Source organism: Aquarana catesbeiana, linkage group LG08 (genome assembly GCF_042186555.1).
Source record: "Aquarana catesbeiana isolate 2022-GZ linkage group LG08, ASM4218655v1, whole genome shotgun sequence".
Taxonomy (NCBI): Eukaryota; Metazoa; Chordata; class Amphibia; order Anura; family Ranidae; genus Aquarana; species Aquarana catesbeiana.
This window is the reverse complement of record NC_133331.1, coordinates 208,843,078-208,867,662: the sequence shown is the minus strand read 5'-3', so window position 1 is coordinate 208,867,662 and position 24,585 is coordinate 208,843,078. Positions and strand designations below refer to the sequence as shown.

General features: G+C 42.4%; 1 protein-coding gene across 2 annotated transcripts in view; it reads right to left on the bottom strand.

Moving 5' to 3' along the window:
• The window catches only part of LOC141106247 (uncharacterized), a 77,050-nt gene extending 63,833 nt beyond the window's left edge, over positions 1-13,217 (bottom strand). The window contains exon 1 of one of the 2 annotated variants that reach the window (XM_073596867.1): positions 13,104-13,217. The gene's annotated coding sequence lies outside the window, so the exon portion shown is untranslated. The remainder of the gene's footprint in view (positions 1-13,103) is intronic. The other variant, XM_073596869.1, reaches the window with a different exon arrangement.
• Positions 13,218-24,585: the final 11,368 nt, after the last annotated feature.

Below are 24,585 nucleotides of genomic sequence, written 5' to 3'. Positions count from 1 at the left end.
TCTGAGGATATGAAAAAAAGAATTGTTGCTCTACATAAAGATGCCCTAGGCTATAAGAAGCTTGCCAAGACCCTGAAACTGAGCTGCAGCACGGTGGCCAAGACCATACAGCGACAGGTTCCACTTAGAACAGGCCTCATCATGGTTGACCAAAGAAGTTGAGTGCACGTGCTAGCGTCATATCCAGAGGTTGTCTTTGGGAAATAGACGTATGAGTGCTGCCAGCAATGCTGCAGAGGTTGCAGTTCCTTCCTGATCTCCCAAGAGGCAATCTGATATTCCCTGGATCACTTTACCTATAAATATTAGTATCCAGTTATGTTATGTACATTTAGGAAATAATCCAGGCCTTTCTTAAAATATTCTACTGAGCTGGCCAGAACCAGCTCTTGAGGGAGGCTATTCCACATTTTCACAGCTCTTACTGTGAAGAAGCCTTTCCATATTTGGAGATGAAATCTCTTTTCCTCCAGACGTAAAGAGTGCCCCATGGTCCTCTGTGATGACCTTAAAGTGAATAACTCACCACCAAGTTCATTATATGAACCACTTATGTATTTACACATGTTGATCATACCCCGCCTTCTCTATAGAGAATAAATTCAACTCAGCTAATCTTTCCTCATAGCTGAGCTCCTCCATGCCTTTTATCTGTTTGGTTGCTCTTCTCTGCACTTTCTCGATTCCCCAATATATTTTTTTATGAACTGGTGCCCAAAACTGAACTGCATATTCCAGATGAGGTATTACTAATAATTTAATGATTTACATATGATTAACGTATCAGTGTTGTAGGTATTGATTTTGCCAACCTAGACAAGTATTGTCAGTAGGCTAGAGAAAGAGACCAACAAAGTATGCTATGTAGATGATATAGTGATTACAAAACTGTGCTGACCTCCAATTCTTCATTTAGCCCTCCGAGGGCCAATGTATCCAAGGTGTAGATTCATAAAGTCTCCCTTTTGCAGAGACATTTCTTTCAATGGGACACCCCAGGATATAGACTCAATCACCCAGACCATCATGCCTGATGAGGATTTTTGATGGAATTCAAGGAAGTGTTTGGGGACACTACGTCCACACCATCTGCTCAAAGTGACTATGCTCCCCAAACCTCTTCCTGGTGGTTCTAAATGGGGAAAGTTTGGGAATTTAAATGAGACTCCTGAGAAGTAGGCGTCTCCATCCCTATCAATTGCAAATAAAAGGGTTTTTTTTGGGACTTTGAATGAAAAGTGAATGTGAGTGAGGTGACAGTGTGATTACCATAGTGTTTGGATACAGATAGAGTTCAAGGTGTGTGATGGAGTGGTGAGTTTGGTAAGGGACCAAAAATATACTATACCAAACGGTGAGTATTGAACGCCAGAAATATGTGAAGAACACAGCAACAGCAGCCAGCGAACAGCATGGACACCCAAACCAAATGGGGAAATATGTAGGCATATGGAGAGAGGATTCCGGCGTGATGGCACTCATGTGGACGTCACACGCACAACGACATGCGTGGCGCCAATGCACAGCGGGACAGGCCGGCCCAGACCCCTGCAGCCAAAACAATGAGGGGGAGAGGGAAGGCACCCAGAGCACATCGCAGCTCCCGGGAATGTGGAGACAAAAAGACAGCCCCACTATGTAGAGCACCACCTAGTGTGAATCAAACATATTGAAATAAAAAATATAGTAGGAGTAAAAATGAATAGGGAGTATTGTTAAATTACTGGCTCCAAGAAATGATAAGGAATGCCGACCGGCAACTAAATTTAAAAAGATATGTAACGTAAATGATTCAAAATAAATATAAATTGTATAAAAAACCCCGACCAGATAACCACTCATGTGCCTCCATCCTTAGTTAGATAATTATAAAGTGGGAAAGACATGACATAACGCAATATACATGCACAAATCATTGCTTGAATGATCGTCATAACCAATGGCCCAATGTTGGGTAATAACATGTAAAGGTATCAATCATGAAGAAAATTGTACAAACATCTTCGGCCAGTTGGCTCCATATCGAAATATAAGTTAACATTAAAATTGAGTGAATCACATCATATGTAGTAACATAATGCATCTTAGATGGCCTGTTGGCTTGACGCGTTTCAGTGACTATATCGCCTCATCAGGAGCGAATGCATGTAATCTGTAAAGACATTGTACATATGTATGAGGGCCAGTATGATCTATTCATAGCTCCCCTAATGAAGGTTGAAAACAAAAGGGGAGGAACGAATGAAGGAAGGAAGTTGTCCAATCCCTACTTACATGTTGATACACAATATTTGCAAGTGGTACTGAACTAGTGGTGACCATCATGCATCTCTCCCGGAAGCTGAGGGGGCAAGGACCCCCGGGGAAGATGGACGCTGGCACAAAACTCCCAACAGGATGGTAACATCCACGCTGACACTGCTGGTGATGCCGGGGAGTGACCATGGATATATCTAAAAAGACAAAGAGTGGGCTGGGATGTGGAGATCAAAAAATATAAACAGGGCTGTGGGCTCATGACAATGAGTGCCAAAGCAATAAGAAGTGAATGTGAGTGAGGTGACAGTTTGATTACCATAGTGTTTGGATACAGATGGAGTTCAAGGTGTGTGATGGAGTGAAGAGTGTAGTAAGGGACCAACAATATAGTATACCAAAGTGTGAGTAAGGAGTGTTAAAGTTGAAGGATGTGGTTATAGAGGAACCACTGTCTCCAGCAAAAGTTAACAGATTGTGTACCTGTGTATTCCCAAATACCAAACAGCATGAACACCCAAACCAAATGGGGAAATATGTAAGCATCCAGATCAACCCAGGGTCCCACCCCCAGTGTCACGCTGGCATGACTCAAAGGAGGAGGACCCACGCCCAGAGCACAAATTGCTGCCCATGATGACAAGGAGAAAATTCCCTCTTGAGCATGCATTAGGATTGAGAGAGGACGCCGGCGTGATAGCGCTCATGCGAACGTCACATGCACAACGTCATGCGTGGCGCCGATGCGCAATGGGACAGGCCTGTCCAGACCCCCACAACCAAAACAATGAGGGGTAGAGGGAAGGCGCCAAGAGCGCATCGCAGCTCCTGGGAATGTGCAGACAAAACGACAGCCCCACAATGTAGAGCACCACCTAGTATGAATCAAACATATTGAAATAAAAAATATAGTAGGAGTAAAAATGAATAGGGAGTATTGTTAATTTACTGGCTCCAAGAAATTATAAGGAATTCCGACTGGCAACTAAATTTCAAGAGGTATGTAACATAAAAGGTTCAAAATAAATATAAATATAAATGGTATAAAAAAACCCCGATCAGATAACCACTCATGTGCCTCCATCCTCAACTAGGGGCAATTTCTGGACGTGGGTCCTCCTCCTTTGAGTCACGCCAGCGTAACACTGGGGGCGGGACCCTTGGTTGATATAGATGCCTACATATTTCCCCATTTGGTTTGGGTGTCCATGCTGTTCGCTGGTTGCTGTTGCTATGTCCTTAACATATTTCTGGCATTCTAGAGTTTGGTATTTGGGAATACACAGGTACACACTCTGTTAACTATTGCTGGAGACAGTGGTTACTCTATAACCACATCCTTCAACTTTAACACTTCTTACTCACTCCACATCCCAGCCCACTCTTTGTCCTTTTAGACATATCCATGGTCATTCCCTGGCATCACCAGCAGTGTCAGCGTGGATATTACCATCCTGTTGGGAGTTTTGTGCCAGTGTCCATCTTCCCCGGGGGTCCTCACCCCCTCAGCTCCTGGAAGAGATGCATGATGGTCACCACCAGTTCAGGGCCACTTGCAAATATCGTGTATCAACATGTAAGTAGGGGATGGATAACTTCCTTCCTCCGCACCTTCATTTGTTCCTCCCCTTTTGTTTTCAACCTTCATTAGGGGAGCTATGAATAGATTATACTGGCCCTCATACATATGTACAATGTCTTTACAGATTACATGCATTCGCTCCTGATTTGGTAATATAGTCGCCGAAACGTGTCGAGCCAAAAGGCTATGTTAGATGCATTATGTTACTACATATGATCTGATTCACTCAATTTTAATGTTAACTTATATTTTGATATGGAGCCAACCGCCCCAAGATGTTTGTACAATTTTCTTCATGATTGATACCTTTACATGTTGTTACCCAACATTGGGCCATTGGTTATGATGAGCATTCAAGCAATGATTTGTGTATGTATATTGCGTTATGTCATGTATATCTTTAATAAACTTGCCTTTTTGATCCAATGTGTTTTCCACTCATGTGCCTCATTCAAAGTCCCATACCTCCCCTTTTTATTTGTTCCTGGTGGTTCTGCCCACATACAGCAAGCCACATGGAAATGAGAGACAATAAACTACAAATTCAAAAGAACGATTGTAGAATTCTTGTAGGGGGTAAGTATTACCCTTGGTGGTGAACTCTTTCTGTCCATGTTGAAAATACTTGCATGTGAGACATGCGGGCTTACAGCACTGGTACATGCTTTTGTTGGAAAAAATGTTAAGTGGAAGCCTTTCTTAGCATTAGCAGGTTTGACTTTGCTAGGAGCTAGCTTGCTTTTTATATTGTGGGCCTGTCTGTAGGACTCTTTGGGTTTAGTGGTAAGGGAGGATTTTAGGTGTGGGTCCCCCAACAATATGGACCAATTCCTAAATTCCTAAGCTGTGTGTGAAATTGGGCGGTGAACCTAAGGGGTTGATAAGTGTGTGTGGAAGATTTTCTCCTATCTCCCATGACCCAAGAGCCAAATAAAAGGAAAATGCCTCCTCCACAAACATGCTAGGATATCCCTTTACCAGAAACTTGTCTTTGAGAAGGCCACTGTGAGAAATATAATCATTGACATGTGTCTTAAACAACAAAATGTACTTTTTGGTATATTCTGTGCCCATATAGGGTGGTGACAGCTTTGGAAGTGTAGGTAGCAGTTCCCTGCTATAGGCTTGGTATTGTTGTGAGCATATATGGTGTTACGGTCATGGCATAATTCTAAATCTAGGAAGGCCACATTCAGTAGCACATTCAGAAGTAAAAGATAGCCTACATCCAGTGCTGGGACAAGGCCATTTGGTGCCCAGGGAGAAGATGTCAAACTGCGCCCCCCCCGTTTTAATAAAGAATCAATGTCGTTTCAAAACAAGAATATATCAAGCAGTGGAACAGCCGCTATGATCGTTCTTATGGTGTAGAGAATAGCCGGCTAAAAAAGTTGATATCTGAATGATGCCTGTAGCTGCACCAAACATTCAGATATCCCCACACAAAGTCAAGGATGTCGTATGACAACCGGTGGGCGGGAAGTGGTTAAAACGCTTTTTTTTTTTTACACAAAGTTATCAGTTTATACAATATTTCTAACACATAGCATGCACATACCAAAAATGACACCCCAAAATAGATTCTCCTACTCCTCCTGAGTATAGTGATACCACATGTGTGAGACTTCCACAGCCTGGCCACATACAGAGGCCGAGTACAGCCGAGTATGGCTGGGTATGGCCGAGCATGGCTGGGTATGGCAGAGTATGGCTGGGTATCACCGAGTATTGCAGGGTATTGCGGGGTATTGCAGAGTATGGCAGGGTATCACCGAGTATCACAGAGTATGGCTGGGTATTGCATGGTATTGCGGGGTATTGCAGAGTATTGCGGGGTATTGCAGGGTATTGCAGAGTATTGCACAGTGTTGCGGGGTATTGCAGAGTATTGCACAGTATTGTGGAGTACTGCAGAGTATTGCACAGTGTTGCAGAGTATTGCACAGTATTGTGGGGTATTGCAGAGTATTGCACAGTATTGTGGGGTATTGCAGAGTATTGCACAGTATTGTGGGGTATTGCAGAGTATTGCACAGTATTGTAGTGTATTGCAGAGTATTGCACAGTGTTGCGGGGTATTGCAGAGTATTGCACAGTGTTGTTGGGTATTGCAGAGTATTGCGGGGTATTGCAGAGTATTGCACAGTATTGTGGGGTATTGCAGAGTATTGCACAGTATTGTAGGGTATTGCAGAGTATTGCACAGTATTGTAGTGTATTGCAGAGTATTGCACAGTGTTGCGGGGTATTGCAGAGTATTGTGGGGTATTGCAGAGTATTGCAGTGTTGCAGGGTATTGCAGAGTATTGCTAGGTATTGCAGAGTATTTCAGGGTATTGCAGAGTATTGCACAGTATTGTGGGGTATTACACAGTATTGTGGGGTATTGCAGAGTATTGCAGAGTATTGTGGGGTATTGCAGAGTATTGTGGGGTATTGCAGAGTATTGCGGGGTATTGCAGAGTATTGCGGGGTATTGCAGAGTATTGCAGAGTATTGCACAGTATTGTGGGGTACTGCAAAGTTTTGCACAGTGTTGTGGGGTATTCAGCAGTGGTGGTCACTGGTCATTAACCTCGCCTCAGCCTCCTCCCCCCCCCAATCCAGCCATTTATTAATCTGTTTTTTAGTGTTTACTTACACAAGTTCAGACTCAGAAGTTATGAGTCTGAACTTGTGAAAGTAAACACTAAAAAACAGATTAATAAATGGCTGGATTGGGGGAGGGGAGGAGGCTTGAGGCGAGGTTAATGACCAGTGACCACCACTGCTGAAGATCTGAGTCAGAACACTGGCACTGCACTCTTCTAGCTTCCAGATTGAATCCAGCAGCCTGAGCCAGCCAGCCAGGCAGGCAGCAGCTCGTCAGCTCGTCAGCGCGCCGACACACCTCACAGCTCCCGCCTCCCCGCGCTCCTCTGTGTCCTCCCACCTCGCCTCCGGCCGTGAGTGACATCACGGCGCTGGCAGAGACTACGGGACTCCTCCGTAGGGGAGTAAACAGTGTAGTTGTGTGCTGAGGGAAGGGAAGGGAGGATCATGCAGGAGCGCACAAAGGCAATTTGTACAGTGCCGCTGGGCGCTGTACATGCACTGTAAGACAGTATTATTGTACACACTGGCTTGGCAGAACTTCACCGGCAGGCTGCGCCCCCCCCCCTATACCAAATGGTACCGCCCAGGGCACGTGCCCCTTCCGCCCCTGCCTTGTACCGGCCCTGCCTACATCATTCACTTTACAATGTGCTACAAAGGACTCCACCAGAAATTCTGAGCCATCCCAAATTACTACAATTTTATCTATGTAACGCCCATAGAAAATAATGTGAGGTGCATAGGGGTTGTCTTGCCAGATGGACTGAAGTTCCCAGAGGCCCAAAGCCAGATTAGCATAGCTAGGGTCAAAATAATTTGCCCCCATAGCTGTGCCTTGTATCTGTAAGTAGTACTCTCCCTAGAATTTAAAATAATTGTGTGTTAAACAAAACTCAGTGGCCTGTAGAAATTCATCTGTCTCTGAGTGTTTGAGCATGTCTAGATTAAGAATTCCATTACAAATGTAGGATGGAAGGTCCTGGGACACAGGTTGGAGAAAGTGGTCAACATAAATAGAAAAATAGCTGGTGATACTTTCCATAACCGCTACGATGGGACACCCTGAGGGATTAGTGGAATCCTTACGAATTTTGGATAAGTGAAAAGTAGAAACAAGATATACTTGTGCTCAGATCCCAATAGCTTGCACATGCAAATAATATACCAGGAGCTAAAGGGGTGTGACCACATATTAACACTAAAATTACTGGATGAACTTTCTGCACACTGCTATATACTTTCAAGCAAACTTTGTGGTCACACCCCTTTAGCACCTGATAGATTATATGCATGTACAAGCTATTGGGATCTAAGCACAGGTATAGCTTGTTTCTATTGTATTGCAGGTCAGTGCCCAGACCTAAATCATGTAGCTCTCCTCTGTTCTGTGTCTGCTTGCCCCAGGTTGTGTCCACAGCAGTATTTGTAGTGGCAAAGCAGAGTAGAACTGGCTAAGGGATTACTTTGATGCAGTTGGCCAGCCTGAACATGTATTGCAATATGTGCAAGCAAAATATCCCTATTTTTTATTGCAAAGTTTACTTTAAAGGGTATAGCAGTGTGCGTGAGTGTTCATCCAGTATTTTTAGTGTTAATACAGTGCCCTGAAAAAGTATTCATGCCCCCTTAAAATCTTCCATATTTTGTCACGTTACAACCAAAAACGTAAATGTATTTTTATTGGGATATTATGTGATAAACCAACACAAAGTGGCACATAATTATGAAGTGGAAGGAAAATGATAAATGGTTTTCAACATTTTTTAAAAATAAATATCTGAAAACTGTGGTGTACATTTGTATTCAGCCCCCTTTTCTCTGATACCCCTAACTAAAATCTAGTGGAACCGATTGCCATCAGAAGTCACCTAATTAGTAAATAAAGTCTCTCAGTATAAATACAGTTGTTCTGTGAAGCCCTTAGAGGTTTGTTGGAGAACCTCAGTGAACAAACAGCATCAGGAAGGCCAAGGAACACACCAGACAGGTCAGGGATAACATTGTGGAGAAGTTTAAAGCAGGGTTAGGTTATAAAAAAATATCCCAAGGTTTGAACATCTCACAGAGCACTGTTGAATCCATCATCTGAAATTGGAAAGAGTATGGCACAATTGCATCCACCTAAACTGACAGGCCAGGGAAGGAGAGCATTAATCAGAGAAGCAGCCAAGAGGCCCATGGAAACTCTGGAGGAGCTGCAGTAATCCACAGCTCAGGTAGGAGAATCTGTCCACAGGACAACTATTAGTCATGCACTCCACAAATTTGGTCTTTATGGAAGAGTGACAAGAAAAAAAAAAGATTTTTGAAAGAAAGTCATAAAAAGTCCCATTTGCAGTTTGCGAGAAGCCATGTGGGGGACACAGCAACCATATGGAAGAAGGTGCTCTGGTCAGATGAGACTAAAATTGAACTGTTTGGCCTAAAAGCAAATCACTATGTGTGGCGGAAAACTAATACTGCACATCACCCTGAACACACCATGAAACATGGTGGTGGCAGCATCATGTTGTGGGGATGCTTTTCTTCAGCAGGGACAGGGAAGCTGTCAGAGTTGATGGGAAGATGAGAGCCAAATAAAGGACAATCTTAGAAGAAAACCTGTTAGAGTCTGCAAAAAACTTGATACTTGGGTGGAGGTTCACCTTTCAGCAGGGCAACAACCCTAAACATACAGCCAGAGCTACAATTGAATGGTTTAGATTAAAGCATATTTATGTGTTAGAAAGGCCCAGTCAAAGTCCAGACCTACTGTAAATCCAATTGAGAATCTGTGGCAAGATTCTGTTCACAGACGCTCTCCTTCCAATATGACAGAGCTTGAGCTATTTTGCAAAGAAGATGTGCAAAGTTGGTAGAAACATACCCAAAAAGACTTGCAGCTATAAAGGTGGTTCTACAAAAGTTCTACAAAGTATTAACTCATGAGGGCTAAATACAAATGCAAGCCACACTTTTCAGATATTTGTTTGTAAATTTTAAAAACCATTTATCATTTTCCTTCCACTTCACAATTATGTGTCACTTTGTGTTGGTCTATCACGGGGGTCAGCAACCCATCGATCGCGGTCCACCTGTCGACCGCAGACAGGTGGACTGCAAACAGGTTGTTGCATTCTCTGCATAACGCACTTCTAAACCCTGCACTCTCTTGTACTACTTTTTTTTTGTCAAAAAAAAAAAAACATCAAAAAAAGGGGGTCAGTCTTACTGTCTTTTTTTTTGCCTGGTGATCTTTGACTTCATTAGTGTTGTTAAAGTAAATCTCCATCCCTTGAAGGTTGCCTACCCCTGGTCTATCACATAAAATCCCAATAAAATACATTTATGTTTTTGGTTGTAACATGACAAGATGTGGAGAATTTCAAGGGGTGTGAATACTTTTCAAGGCAAGGTATGTGGTCACATCCCTTTAGCACCTGGTAGATTATATGCATGCACAAGCTATTGCGATCTGAGCACAGTTATATCTTATTTCTGTTTTAATATTGATCTCCATCCATTTACGTGTACAGAATTCCAAAAAGTTGGGACTATACATGTCCCAAAACAGAATCTAGAAAAGAACATCTCTTTGTGATCCTTAAACCTCTCGGGTAAATGTTACACTTGAGCTACTGCTGCAGAAATAACTTGTCCCACCATTGTTGGTTGGCTGCCGCAACAGTATCCTCAATCTTGTAAAATGTAACACATCATTCTCTGTATTCTGGCCTAGAAATGGAATATTGATCAAGAAAGAAACCAGGTGGAAAAAGTGCATATTTGGCTGCCTCAATGTCATGAATAAGTCCCATAACAGTGAAAATGTGATAGTGATAGTGTTTGTTTTGATAGGCAAATTTAGTTGCCACACTGTAGGCAGTGTGACTGCATTTATTTGGTAGGCAAAAGCATATTCTGCTCAGTGTATCCAGTGAAGCTAGTTAGGTCTGCTCAGTGTGTTTAGCTGCTGCCAGCCTGGCCTATAGCTTCCTCTGTATCCAAGAGATAGCAGACGTGAAGCTTTGCAGATGGCAGCATGAATAGTGATACAGTCCCAGAAAGGCATGTTCTGATGGGATGCTGAGAGACTGTACTTATAAAGTGAACACATTAAGCTCTGGGTCTTGTCCCAAAGTGGAGAGTAGAGGCCTCAGGTGGGTGACCTGAGGGGGGAAAGCAGACACCCAGGTGCTTAGAAGAAGCTGACTAAGGGGAGTTGAAAAAAAGTACAGTAAAGGGTAATGGGACTTTAAAGGAGTTGTAAAGGCAGAAGGTTTTTTTTTTCATTCTATGCATTAAGATAAAAAACATTTTGTTTATAGCAGCCACCCCAGCACCCCACTAATTACTTACCTGAACCACATCTCTCTCCAGTGATGTCCACGAATGTCTAATCTGTCGGGGACACTTCACCCGATTGGCTGAGACACAGCAGCGGCGCCATTGGCTCCTGCAGGTGTCAATCAAAGTCAGTCAGCCAATCAGGGGAGAGAGGGGGCAGAGCCGGGTTGGGACTTCATGTTGGAATGGACACACAGAGCTTTGACTCGACTCCAGCTACTGACTGTGGGGGCACTCGATAGGAGGGAGGGTACAGGAGCAGCAAAGAAGGACCCGAGAAGAAGAGGATCCAGGCTGCTCTTTGCAAAATCAACCGCACAGAGGAGGTAAGTATAACATGTTTGTTATTTAAAAAAAACAACGAGACTTTACACTTACTTTAAATATGCCAAATGAGAACAGAATAAAAGTGTGTATATATAAATTTTGCTGTTGTACAAATATAAGATTTTTTTTTAAAAAAAAGAGAGAAACTGAAAATAATTACAACAAAATTAGTAAGTAAAAACCCTTTTGTATAGAAGAACCTTCCAAATGGTTCAGAACTGTATCAATATACTGTATACATGCACTCGTAAATGGTCTACTTGTTTCACAGGATCCCCCACTTCTTCAGGACCGTACATGTATCGTAGATGCGTTATACATAAGGCTCTTACTAAGGTTTAAAAGGATTGATTATTTGTCGCTACAACAGAAGAAAGGAATAAGGGGACTGTCTCAAGATGTTATGCCTACCGGCTCATGGGATGAAATCCAGACTCAGTTAGGTTAAAGATAAATGTTCAACATGATATATCAGATGTATGTAAATATAATCCGAGGGGTGTATAGGTCACCTCAACCTTTAAGCAAAGGAATTCACCCAATAAAATGATGACGTAGGTCACCTCTATTAGAATAACGTGCTGGTATTAGAATAGGTCCATCTAAACCTCTCCTTTGGCAAGATCTGCCAGATGAGAGGTTTAGATGGACCTATTCTAATAGCAAGGGCATCACTTGAAGGATTGGAATGAGGCATCCATCTGTCCTTGGGCCTTGTGAGTACAGACATTTGGAAGACATTGTGGACCTTGTGCTCTAGCTACCCCTCTGGTGTCTAGTTATAGTCAGATGTGGGTCTGTTAAAGAGCACACCAGCTTGTGTCCTGAAGAGCTCTGTCCAGATATTTGTCCACTAAAGAAAAAGGACTTTGCTCTACTGGTTCTACTACTACTTATGCAGAAAGGAAGATTAGGTCCTCCTCAGTTCCAAAGATAAGAACAATGTTTCAATAAAAACATCAAAAACAACATCCCCTAGACATGTCTTTGGAGAAAGTGTAAATGAGCCTGCTGTGTGCCTGGCTGTGTGGCTGAAATTGGGAAGACCTGCTGCTCCTACAGGAGTAGCACTACCTGTATCTGTCCTGACAACATTTGAAAATGTAAGCCATTGTTGGTCCTCATTCATTTTTACAAGATACTAAAAATCTGTTATGAAATGAAGTTCTTTGACGTTTGACATATTTTGAATTAAAATAGTTTTTCCCAAAAGTCAACAAGAATAAAAGAATGCTAGTGTTCTGAAAAAAAAGAGTGTCAGAGTAATTTTTCTTCACTTGGAAAAGGGGTTACCATACTGTACTAGAAAAACAAACATTCTTATCTTATCTTATCAGCCTTATCATATCTTACAGCAAGCGATGCAATGTCCAAATACTTGGTTTCCTAGGATTTTTGAAACTTTGTAAATATTTGTTACTTGAACATTTAGCGTATTCTGATGTATTCATATCCTCTCCATGGTAGAGTCAGTTTGTTTTAGATTAGTAGAGCAATTACAACATTAATTTCAGAAAACCTCTTAAAAACATTTGTTCAGCCAAGAAAATGTCAGTCGTGGAAGTTAAATAAATTACATAAATTTGTTCTGGACTTAGTGGAGAAATTGCAACATTAATTTCAGAAAACTTCTTGGACACACTTGTTCAGTCAAGTAAACATCAGTTGAAGAAGTTAAATAAATTACAAAATTCTGCACGCTTTTAAATAACCATGGCATATAAACCTGATAATTGGCAAAAAAAATTTAAAGAACAATGTGTACAGTTGCTGTAACTTTTATATTTATAATGCCGTTTATAATTTGCAGTTTGTGCTAAAAAGACAACAAAAATTTAAAGTGAACAGCCGTCAGAACTGACAATAGCTGCACAAGGCAAATGGGTATGTGACATTTTCCTTGTATAGGCAGATTTGAAACCCCTCCATTTATTCCAGTTATGTATTAAAGTAATACCAAAGGCTCTGGTGTTTTTATATTGCTAAAATAAAAAAAAGAGGTTTATAAAGTACTTACCTGGTCTGCGCAATGGTATTACACAGATTGCTTCTTTGCTATGGGGGTACATGCGCAGGCACGCTCCCGAGCTGGACTGTGTGTGTCCAGACACACACAGCATTGCTTAAGCCTGCCCCAATCCCTCCTCACATGATTTGATTGACTGTAAAACAAAGAAAAGAAGGCACACCAACCTTGCACATTACCCAAGTGGTATCTTTAATGATGTATAAAAAGAGGTATACTCACAAACACATATATGAAAAGCATATCAGGGTCCATAGTAGACACAAAGTGACCAGATCACCGAGACTGTTCCCAGCAAGTCGGAGGACCTTCCAGATAGCTGGCACGTTTCAAGGGGAGATCGTTATCGGTTATCGGTATTTCCTTTTTTTAGCTGTCAGTATCTGAGGAAAGGAAAGCCGATAGCAGGCTTTCCAGTTACAGGGGACGTTTACCCTGATAGTCAGGGCACTGATCAGTGCCAATCAGTGCAGTGCATCAGTGTCCATCAGTGCAGCATATCAGTGTCCATCAGTGCAGCATATCAGTGAAGCATATCACTGCCGCCTTATCAGTGCAGCCTCATCAGTGTCCATCAGTACAGCTTATCAGTGCCGACTCATCAGTGTCCATCAGTGCAGTCTATCAGTGTCCATCAATGCAGTCTATCAGTGTCCATCAGTACAGCTTATCAGTGCAGGCTGATCAGTGCCCATCAGTGCAGGCTGATCAGTGCCCATCAGTGCAGCCTCATCAGTGCCCATCAATGCAGTCTATCAGTGCCCATCAGTGCAGCCTCATCAGCGCACATCAGTGAAAAAGAAAAATTACTTATTTGCAAAATTGTATAACAGAAACAAAGAAAAAGGGTTTTCTTTTTAAAATGTTTTTCATTTGTTTAGCAAAAAATAAGAAACCCAGTGGTGATCCAACACTACTAAAAGAAAGCTCTATCTGTCTCAAAAAAAAATAAATAAGAAATTTCATATGGGTACAGTATTGCATGACTGTGCAATTGCTATTTAAGGTGCGACAGCACTGAAAGCTGAAAATTGGCCTCCGCAGGAAGGGAGAGATAGTGCCCAGTATTGAAGTGTTTAAAAAAAAATCTTTTGGGGGGGCGTGGCCGGCAGCCGAAGGAGATGGCCGCTCAGTGATTCTGCTCCGGCTCCACAGGATCTGACAGGCAACACACGGCGACCTACAGTGCCCCAAAAACAGCAGCAAAACCCGATGCAGAGTCAGAGAGAAGCCAGAGCTATGAGGGGGAAGAGGAAAGAACGTGAAGGACCCCACAGGCTTACCGACTTCTACAGCCTGACGGAGTCGCGGTCCTCACAAGATGCCGCCGCCAGCGCAGTTCTCTTACAGAGGAGAACGGGGGCAGAATCCCTCTAGGCAGACAGTGTCAACAGTGCAGGACAACGGGGATCGCTCTCCTCCTTCCACCTTTAACAGTCCAGTGAAACAGAGGAGGAAACTGACAGCTGACAGTGACACTGTGTGTGATTCCCCTCTAGACACTGACAGTCACAGCGAAATGAATGGATTCAGTGAGCAGCTGGATGCCTTTCCCACTGTGGGACAGCCTATAACAGATTCTGCACTTAAAGATATGCTCATTACTCCCTGTGGAGCATTACATCATGATATGTCAAACTTTATGAGACAAACAAATAGGGAAATAGATGCCTTGGGGGAAAGAGTAGACCATATTGAGAATAAATTGAGCGACTACACACTCGCACATAATGAAGTGGTAGATGCCCATGAGGATCTCGCAGAAGAAATCCGTAACATGAAAATCAAAATGGCGGATATCGAGGACCGTTACCGCCGAAACAATGTGAAATTTAGAGGTATTCCGGAATCGATCTCCCAAGCAGAGCTCCGTCCATACTTGCAGAAAATGATAGCTGAACTGCTCCCATCAACAAAATCCCACGAATTGGTGATTGATAGGGCTCACCGCCTCCCCAAACCGTCATACCTACCAGAGCGCGTTCCAAGAGACGTGATAGCAAGGATCCATTACGTCCACATAAAAGACCAGCTCATGTATTTCTCCCGCAAACGCAACTCTCTACCTGAGCCCTATTCGGGAATCTCACTATACATAGACCTCTCACAAGCAACCATACAAGCGCGCAAAAACCTCATCACTATTACCAAGATCTTGAGAAACAACAATATTCTCTAAGTTGTCCATTGAACGACATAACAAACCCTCGATCATATCCACTCTAGAGGAAGGTTTGGAGCTAGTGAAGACATGAGGTCTCCTCCCATGCGATGACGAGGACATCTCGGACCCGTCAACTCATACTTAAGTTCTCAGGACCATACCTCAACCCAGCACTAAAGCCTCGGCAGTATAAGGCTCTGCTGGCACAAAGGAATCAACTGTACTGCATACCATGATCCTGTACGGTTGGACGTTACCTCCAGAGGTGGTTCTGGCCAGCTCAGTAGATTGCTTTAAGAAAGGCCTGGATACTTTCCTAAATGTACATAATATAACTGGGTACTGACATTTAAAGGTAAAGTTGATCCAGGGAAAATCCGATTGCCTCTCGGGGGATCAGGAAGGAATTTTTTCACCTGCTGTAGCAAATTGGAGCATGCTCTGCTGGGGTTTTTTACCTTCCCCTGGATCAACTGTGGGTATAGTATTGGGTATATTGGATTGTACGATATTTTTTTTTTTTTTTTTTTTTATGGTTGAACTGGATGGACTTGTGTCTTTTTTCAACCTGACTAACTATGTAACTATGTTACAACCCCCTTGGATATGTGTACAGGAGCCACCTGTACCCTAAAAGTTCTTGTTAATCGACCTGAATTGAGCGACACCGTTTCATGTACTCGTTTTTTTTTCCCCTTTTTTTCGTCGTTTTTTGCTTCAGTTACCACATTTGCCTAATCCTCAACCGACAACATAATCACTATGACGTCAGATCAAACACTAGCATCCTAACCAAATTTGATGGTACTTAAGTTTCTATCATTGAATACTAAAGGGCTCAATAGCCCCTATAAAAGAAGGGCCCTATGGAAAGAGGCAGAAAAACATTCCTGTGATGTACTGTGTGTACAGGAGACCCATTTCCTGGCAGCAAAACCACCTGGATGTACGCACAAACAATTCCCACACATTTTCCAAGCCAACTTCAAGAAAAACAAAAGAGGTGTTATGATAGCAATAAGAGATTCAATATCCTTTAAGCTACATGCTTCACTAATCGATGACGAAGACAGATACATAATTCTGATTGCAGAACTGAACGGAACCCTCTACACCATAGTTAATATATATGCACCCAACAGGCAACAAATAAGATTCATCAGAAGAACTTTGACCAGAGCTCGCTCAATCCAAAAAGGCCAATTGCTTATTTGTGGGGACTTCAACATCCCAATGGACCTGGAGATGGATACAACCTCCAGGAATCCCGCAGGGAAACCCGGACTCAAACAATTCCTGCTACAGGAGGAACTCCATGACCCGTGGCACTACCACAATACATCAGAGAGAGACTACACATTCTTCTCAAATCCTCACAACATCTATTCCAGAATAGACTGCTTTATTACTGATAGAAACCTTCTTCAAAGAGTAACAAAGGCAAAAATTCACAATATTGTATGGTCCGATCATGCCCCGATATCTCTTGAACTTTCAGAGAGCCATGCAGGTAAACCTATGTCATTGTGGAGAAATAATACCTATATACTGTCACACCAAGATTATGTTTTGGAGCTGGGGGCAGGGCTGGAGGAGTTCTTCACCTTTAATGAGGACTCCTCCAGCAGTGTCTTCAACCTCTGGTGCACCCACAAGGCCTTCGTTAGGGGTTTGTTGATACAGATGGCCTCCAGAGAGAAGAAAAAAATGAATCTACACATTAATACCCTCTTAACTGAAATTGCTATACTGGAAAATCAGCATAAAAAATCCCCCCTAAACACACTACTGGCTAGACTCACGCTCCTCAGAGAGGACCTCAGAGCAGCTTTAATAGCAGAACACGATAAATACATCAAAGGCCTTAACTTAGCAGCTTATTCACAAAACAACAGAGCAGGGAAAAGGATGGCCTGGCAACTCAAACAAAAGAGAGCTAAGGAAAGAATTACACAACTTCAACATCACAAAACAGGTAAAATTGCCCTAAATCCATCAGACATAGCTCAAATTTTCAGAGACTATTATGCCTCACTGTATAATCTGAAGGAGGATTGTTTCACTCCACAACCCAATGCAGAGGTAATCTCTAACTTCCTTAAAAAATTTAACCAACCAGTATTAGATGAAACCTCATTGAACCACCTCAATCGTCCTATAGAAAAACAAGAAATTCTACATATCATTAAATCCCTACCCCTAGGTAAATCACCCGGAATGGATGGACTCTCCACGGAGTACTACAAAGCCCTCAACCCAGTCCTTAGCCCCTACTTGGTTCAACTTTATAATCAGGCTGTCACCATGGGTCATTTTCCAAAGGAAATGCTAGAAGCAGTCATTGTGGCTATTCCTAAACCTGGGAAGGAGCCTACTCATCCCCAAAACTTTAGACCCATATCTCTTTTAAACTCAGATCTAAAAATATACTCCAAATTACTAGCAAATAGACTTTTAGATTTAGCGCCCCGTCTTTTAGGACCAGAACAGGTTGGTTTTGTGAAGGGGAGGCAGGCTCCAGATGGCACAAGGAAAATGATAAACCTAATACATCATGCTGAGGCCTGTCGAGTGCCTTCTCTCCTCCTCGCCTTGGACGCTGAGAAGGCATTCAACAGAGTTCATTGGGAACACCTATCTCAGGTGCTAACTGAGTTTGGTCTAACGGGGGCTATACATACAGCTATCATGACCTTATATTATAACCCTTCAGCAAGCGTATACGTTAACGGCATCCTGTCCAGGCCATTTGACCTTTCGAATGGCACGAGGCAGGGCTGTCCTCTATCCCCAATTATTTTCTCCCTAGCTATTGAACCATTCGCTGAAGCCATAAGAACTGACCCTCTTATTCAGGGACTGCGAGTGGGGCAACGCGAACACAAAATAGGTTTGTTCGCTGATGATATTATTTTGTCACTATCAAACCCCTCTAAATCCCTACATAGAACCCAGCAATTAATTGAGGAATTTGGAAGAGCCTCCTACTATAAAATCAACCCCAATAAATGTCAGATCCTTGCCATGGGACTATCCCAAGACCAAATACACCTTCTGAAAAATGAATTTCCATATACATGGGGAAATAAATCGATAACGTATTTAGGCATTCAACTTTCCTACCCAGCTAAATCAATTTATGAGGCTAATTTCCCCTCCTTACTGTCTAATATCTCAGAAGAACTGAAACGTATGAGAAAAACTCCGCTTTCTTGGGTGGGGAGAGCGGCCGCCTTTAAAATGCAAGTACTCCCAAGGATACTATACATATTTCGAACTCTCCCTATACCCATCCCCGGCTCCTTTTTCTCTAAATGCAACTCCCTCTTGCGGAACTTTATTTGGCAAAGCAAAAACCCTAGAATTGCCCTTTCCTCTCTACAAATGAAGAGGGAGAATGGTGGTATAGGTTTGCCGGACTTGTTGGGATATTATAATGCATCCTTATTAGACCAAATTAAATACTGGATAACACCAGCAGAAGACAAATTATGGGTTAAAATGGAACAAAGTTTTGAAAACCACCAGGACCTACTAACGATACTAACAGCGTCTCTCATGTCCCCTAAACTGACCTCCAATGTGACTCACCCCATCATTGAAGCTACTTTAAAAGCTTGGCGTACTTTACCCTCACGTAACCACAATGAAAATTCCTACAAGCTAGATATCCCAGTCAAAACGTATGAATGGTTAATTGTGGGCTTTGATACTAAAGATTGTCGTAAACGGGGTATAAACTTTCTGCAAAGCCTACGACAAAGCAATCTACCTTCAGACACTTATAGGTCATTGCAAATTAGTCACTTCCATTCTGCTACCAAATGCAAGGAAACCTTAGACATTCCAAATTATATTTGGGAATTCCTGCAGGGGAGATCTAACAAATCGACCCGTGAGATTTCTTTCTTTTATAACACTCTTACTGGCCCCATGCTACTGACTAAAACACCTGATATGTGTAAATGGGAAAAATTCCTGATGAGAGAATTCTCTCTGCAGCAATGGTTGAAATCCATACAAATGAGCTTCCGTATGTCATCTTGTGTGGAGCACTGGGAAAATTTCCAAAAAATGTATCATAGCTGGTACATGACTCCATACAGGATGTCCAAAATATTCAAAGACTCCATGAATAAATGCTGGAGATTGTGTAACCAAATTGTGAATCTGTACCATGTTTTCTGGAATTGTCCTCACATAACACCATTTTGGGAAAATGTAGCCTCTTTAATCAGCGAAATCACAGGTCAATACAAAACCTTGACCCCGGAACTAGCCCTCTTGAATATAGGCCTTGACTCCTACCAGAGTATAGTCAGAACAGTAATCGCCCATGTCCTGTTCGCAGCTAGAACTGCTCTTGCTAGTAAATGGAAATCCCCTGTTCTCCCTACTAGGAGAGAAATAACCACAAGGGTTAATATACAATATCAATATGAAAAAATACTGGCATTTAAAAAGTTTAAAGCGCCACAATTTATGAAAGTATGGCAAGCTTGGTTCCATCATCCAGAAGCGGCCAAAGACCTATAACCTTGGCTTGTCATACCTGCAGGAATTGTTAGGTATCCTAGCTATTTATACTGAATAAAGTGGTATCTGAATGCAATGTTGGTAACTGTAATTTCTATAACATTCCCCTTTTTTCCGTTTTTCCGTTATGTTCTAAAATTTATGTTGTTTTTAGTTTAGCCTCCTTTTGTTGACAATAAAACGCATAGCTTTTTATATCACATTACCTTATCAGGTAACCAGAGCATTTTGATATCTGTATCCTGTAATCGGCCTATCCCAATCACAGTATGATCCCATTAGGGGTGAGAGGGAAATGCAAACAACCACCTCACGAGGATACAGAACTACAATTACTGTAGTTCAAGACAGGTTATATTTTATAAATTGTCATCTGTACACACACGCTAGTACATAACCTTACTGTTAGTAATCTATATGATCTTACGTGTAGAAATTTTTGTATATGAATTCTACTGTTATCAAATGTATTTAAATGTAAAACCCAATAAAAATATTTGAAAGGAAAAAAAAATAAATAAAAAATCTTTTGGCTTTACCAACTTTAAAGCTGAACGCTAGCCTTCCCTTCAGCCTTGCTCAGTTGTATGGGCTCCTTGTCTGTACTAAAGTTACTTACTTTCCGTATCATCCATTTCCATTGCACACTGTGAGCTTCTCATAGTATGCATTTCAAAGCTACAGAAAGTCATATAGGGTCCACTTAATTTCCTGGCTCAAGGATGTCAAGCATCATCTAGCCTTTTCCTCCCCAGCCTGGCTGTCCCTGGCCCATCCCTCACATTTATTGGATTTCAATTCTTTCAATCACGAAGGCTCAGCATCATGAGTGGACATTACCTAGGGCAGTCATGGCGAACCTTGGCACCCCAGATGTTTTGGAACTACATTTCCCATGATGCTCATGCACTCTGCAGTGTAGTTGAGCATCATGGGAAATGTAGTTCTAAAACATCTGGGGTGCCAAGGTTCGCCATCACTGACAGGGTCTGCAGCCTGTCTAGGAAGACCCACTTTTCTAGACTAACATCCACCCAACAAGGAATTTTGTTATTTGCATAACTCCTCACAGGAGCCAGCCCCCTGTTTGCATCAGGGCTCTAAAGAGAAGTACTGAGGTAGGTTGCTATGATGTGTATGCACAGTATCTGGCCCCTCCCACCAGCCATGATCTACCTGCATTGCATAGAGAAGCACTGAGATCCAGTGATGATGTCACGGGGCCCAAAATAATGTATGCAATGAAAACTGAAACGTTTTATTTGAAAATGTCTTCAGCGTGTCTATGAGGGGGAAACGAGGAACCATGGAAGGCAAAATATAAGCAGACTAAACTTCAACTTTAAAATATTTCCATTACTTTTAAGCGGTATCTCAATCTGTCTTTGTAAAAGTTTTCAGTTTTACACTTTCTGATTGGGGGAGAAAGAGGCAACACGGTATGCCAATTAGTAAGTCACTGTTTTTTCACTGCACAGTATCTGTATTGACCAAACTGTATATCTTTTAATGCTGTATTGCTTTGAATTACAAATGTAATAAAGACATTGTTAAAGAAAAGCTGTTTGTCAGGAAATGGCTTTTCAGGAGTGCACAGATTTAAAAAATGGTTAAAAAGAGATGCTACTCTGGCCCATTTAAAGCAAAGCAGGGGTATGGGGGAGAGTTTTGGCACATCACTATAAAAAGTGGGTGTAACTTATATAAATTTAGTCATGGCTCAACAGATTCAATTAGTGTGGTTTAGTTATAAAGGACATGGTAAAAAAGATTTGAGTCTGGGGGTGTGGGGTGGTGGTGTCAAATCTTGATACAAAATTCTGACTATTTTAAGTAGGCAAGCTATTGTCAAAAAGGATATGGAAAGCTGGGCAGTGCCATGGGAAACATTTTACAAGCAAAAAAAAAATAAAAGATTAAAAATAATGAACAGTGGGGAGAGGGTCCAATTAATGTGACTTCAAGGATGATATGGAAACCAATGCATTAAATTACGTGCTTGGGAGATAGGCTAAATGTGGAGTTACAGGACACTGTTTTCTCGTATCAAATAGTTTGGATGTGTAATTGATTCTTTTTAACTTTTACATTTAGCTTGGCTTAAATACAGTACCAGTATCCCAATATGATTCATTCAACTTGAAAAAAAAAAAAAATGTTTATATTGTTTTTGTTGCCACACCTGATTTCTTTTTAATAAGTAGTATTAGGCCTGAACTGACCAGTGGAAGTAGCTAGGGTTACTGTTAGAAATCACGGGGCCCCATACAGCCTACCTGGCAGGCCCACCACACCAACCCCCCTCCCCCTGGCTGACAGTGACTGGGGTAATGTATCAGTCCCTTTCTCTGCAGCCTCAGCTCCACAGATGAATGAATACAAAGCGCTCTGAGGCTTCCTGCTCATTCACAAACTGAAGTATAGTAAACACAGTTTACTGTGCTGCAGTGATGAATGGACACAGGAGTGATTGGTACCATGTCTGTTCATTTAGGAAAGGAAGGGGCCAGTAAATGACATAATTGCCGGCCCCTTCCCCACCACTCTTTATCCTGAAACATCCCCCTGTGTGCGCGCAACAGCTGCCAGCAGGAGAGGCGGGAAATCAGGAGTGCTGCGGGGGTAGAAAGGGGTACACAGGGGGGCCCGGACAGCAGATGTAAGGGGAGCATGTGCTAGACCAATCCCTCTGCAGTGCAGCCGGAGGAAGAATGAGGAGGAGAAACTGGTAGCGCTGCAGGGAGAGATAGAAATGCCATAGAACACTTAAAAAAACAACACCCCTATAGAATTGCTTTTAGTACATCTCATAAATGCAGCCAAGGTATTTTTTATTCTTGTACACAATGAATACAATTTCTTCTACACATTTTTTTTTTTTTTACAGAAGTTTCCTATAAAATCAATAAATAATTACTTTTTATAATATAGTAAACGAAAATATATATACTTTTTAAAAGATGTCCCTTTGTAATAAATAAAGAGTGTTTTTTAAGGAACTTTCCTAAAAGAGAAGTTTCTCTCTATGTGCATATATACAGTACGTATGGAGAAGAAGCTCTCTTTGTTTATATAATGATATGTTCATATATTATATCATTTATATGTCTTATACTCCATAAAATGGTTTTAAAATAATTAAACTCACAGGATAGGTTGTTGGCAGGTTCATCGTCTTTAGCACAGAAGGGGTCTATGAAATCTAATTTGCATTATGATTGTGAACTAAGATGCCTTTTTAATTGATAATTATGTGTTCCCTGTAGAAGCCCATTAGTTTGATAATGAAGGGGTCAATACTCCCAGGATGGACACTACTTAAGGGCTCCCTTGTAAACACATGATAGACCTGAGGAAGGAGGCCAGGCCTCTGAAACATGTTGTCATAGCAACCATTAGGGTCACTCTTCAGCTGTTCCAACTTGTGCATCAGGTGTCTGTGGAGTCCAGTTGGGTTCTCTTATCTCCTGAGGATTTTTGCTGTGAGTGGGCGGCCCACGTGCAGCTTATCTGTGGCTGTACGTCATCCCACTTGGACTACTCATCACCGCTCGCTCTGAATCCTGCCTGGAGCCCACTGTGTGCTGGAGATACATCACAGCACAACCACAGACACTTCTGTTTTAAAGAGTAAGTACACCCTGATGGGTTTTACTTCCTCTTTTTTCCCCTGCAAGTAAAAGCATAAAGGGCTAGTATGCATCGCTGGTGGATGGAGCAGCATAGCATGGGGCACACCACACAAAGTTAACCCCTTCCTTGGTGATCTATAGAGGTTTGAAACACTATCTTAACCCCACAAGACCATATCCATTTTTGGTGGATTTTTGGTTTAACTTTGACTATCTATTTTAGCGCTAGTATGCTATTTTTGTTTTGCAGTACACAACATGGTTCCTTTAGGCGGACTTCTGTGCCTCCTCACAGGCTAATTCATGTTCTCTCTCATACAGGTAGGCATTTGGCTAAAACATATGCGCATGCACAAATGCGTATCGGCACTCGCAACAGTGCGCATTCAAGTGCACATCAGCATGCTCACGTGAACAGCTGACAGATGTTGGTGCCAAATGGTCTACATAAACTGTGTCAGGGCTCTGGTTCAGTGCTGCTTTGTTTTTCAGCCTCCTGTGTATCATGTGACTCATGTGATTCTCTATCCTGATCCCAGTTGCTGACCCGGCTTGCCTGACCACTCTCTGAACTCCACCTGCATCAACCCTGGCTTGTCCTTGATATCTGCTTCTGTCTGCTCCTTTGGCGTCACTTCCGCTGATTGGCTCCTGACCCGGCTTGTACCCAGACCACGCTCCTGCCTGGTCCTATGTACCTGATCCATCCTGCCAGTGTATGACCCGGCTTACCTGACTCTGCTTCCAAACACATGCTGCTGTGCCTGCTGTCCTACAGTCTGCTTCCAGTGTATGCCTCACCTGCCCACTGTCACTGGTACCAGCCTGCTTCACTCTGCCATCCACCAGCTGTCTACCAGCCTACTTGCTTCTCAGAAGACTATTAACAACTCCCCTGCTTGGCGTTAATACCCACTCTGCTACTCGCAAGACTTACAGACACTTATACCACTCTGCACTCCTGTGCCTTCTATTCACACTACCAGGGGCCTTGAGTCAGAGGTGTAAGAGAGGCTTCCCTCATGATTTCAGGCTCTGCTACCAGGTACATGATACCCACATTCTGCAACCCCCCCCCCCCCCCCGCCTTTGCCATATCCCCAGTTATCCCCCTCAAAAAATTAAAATCTAGACTTTAGGT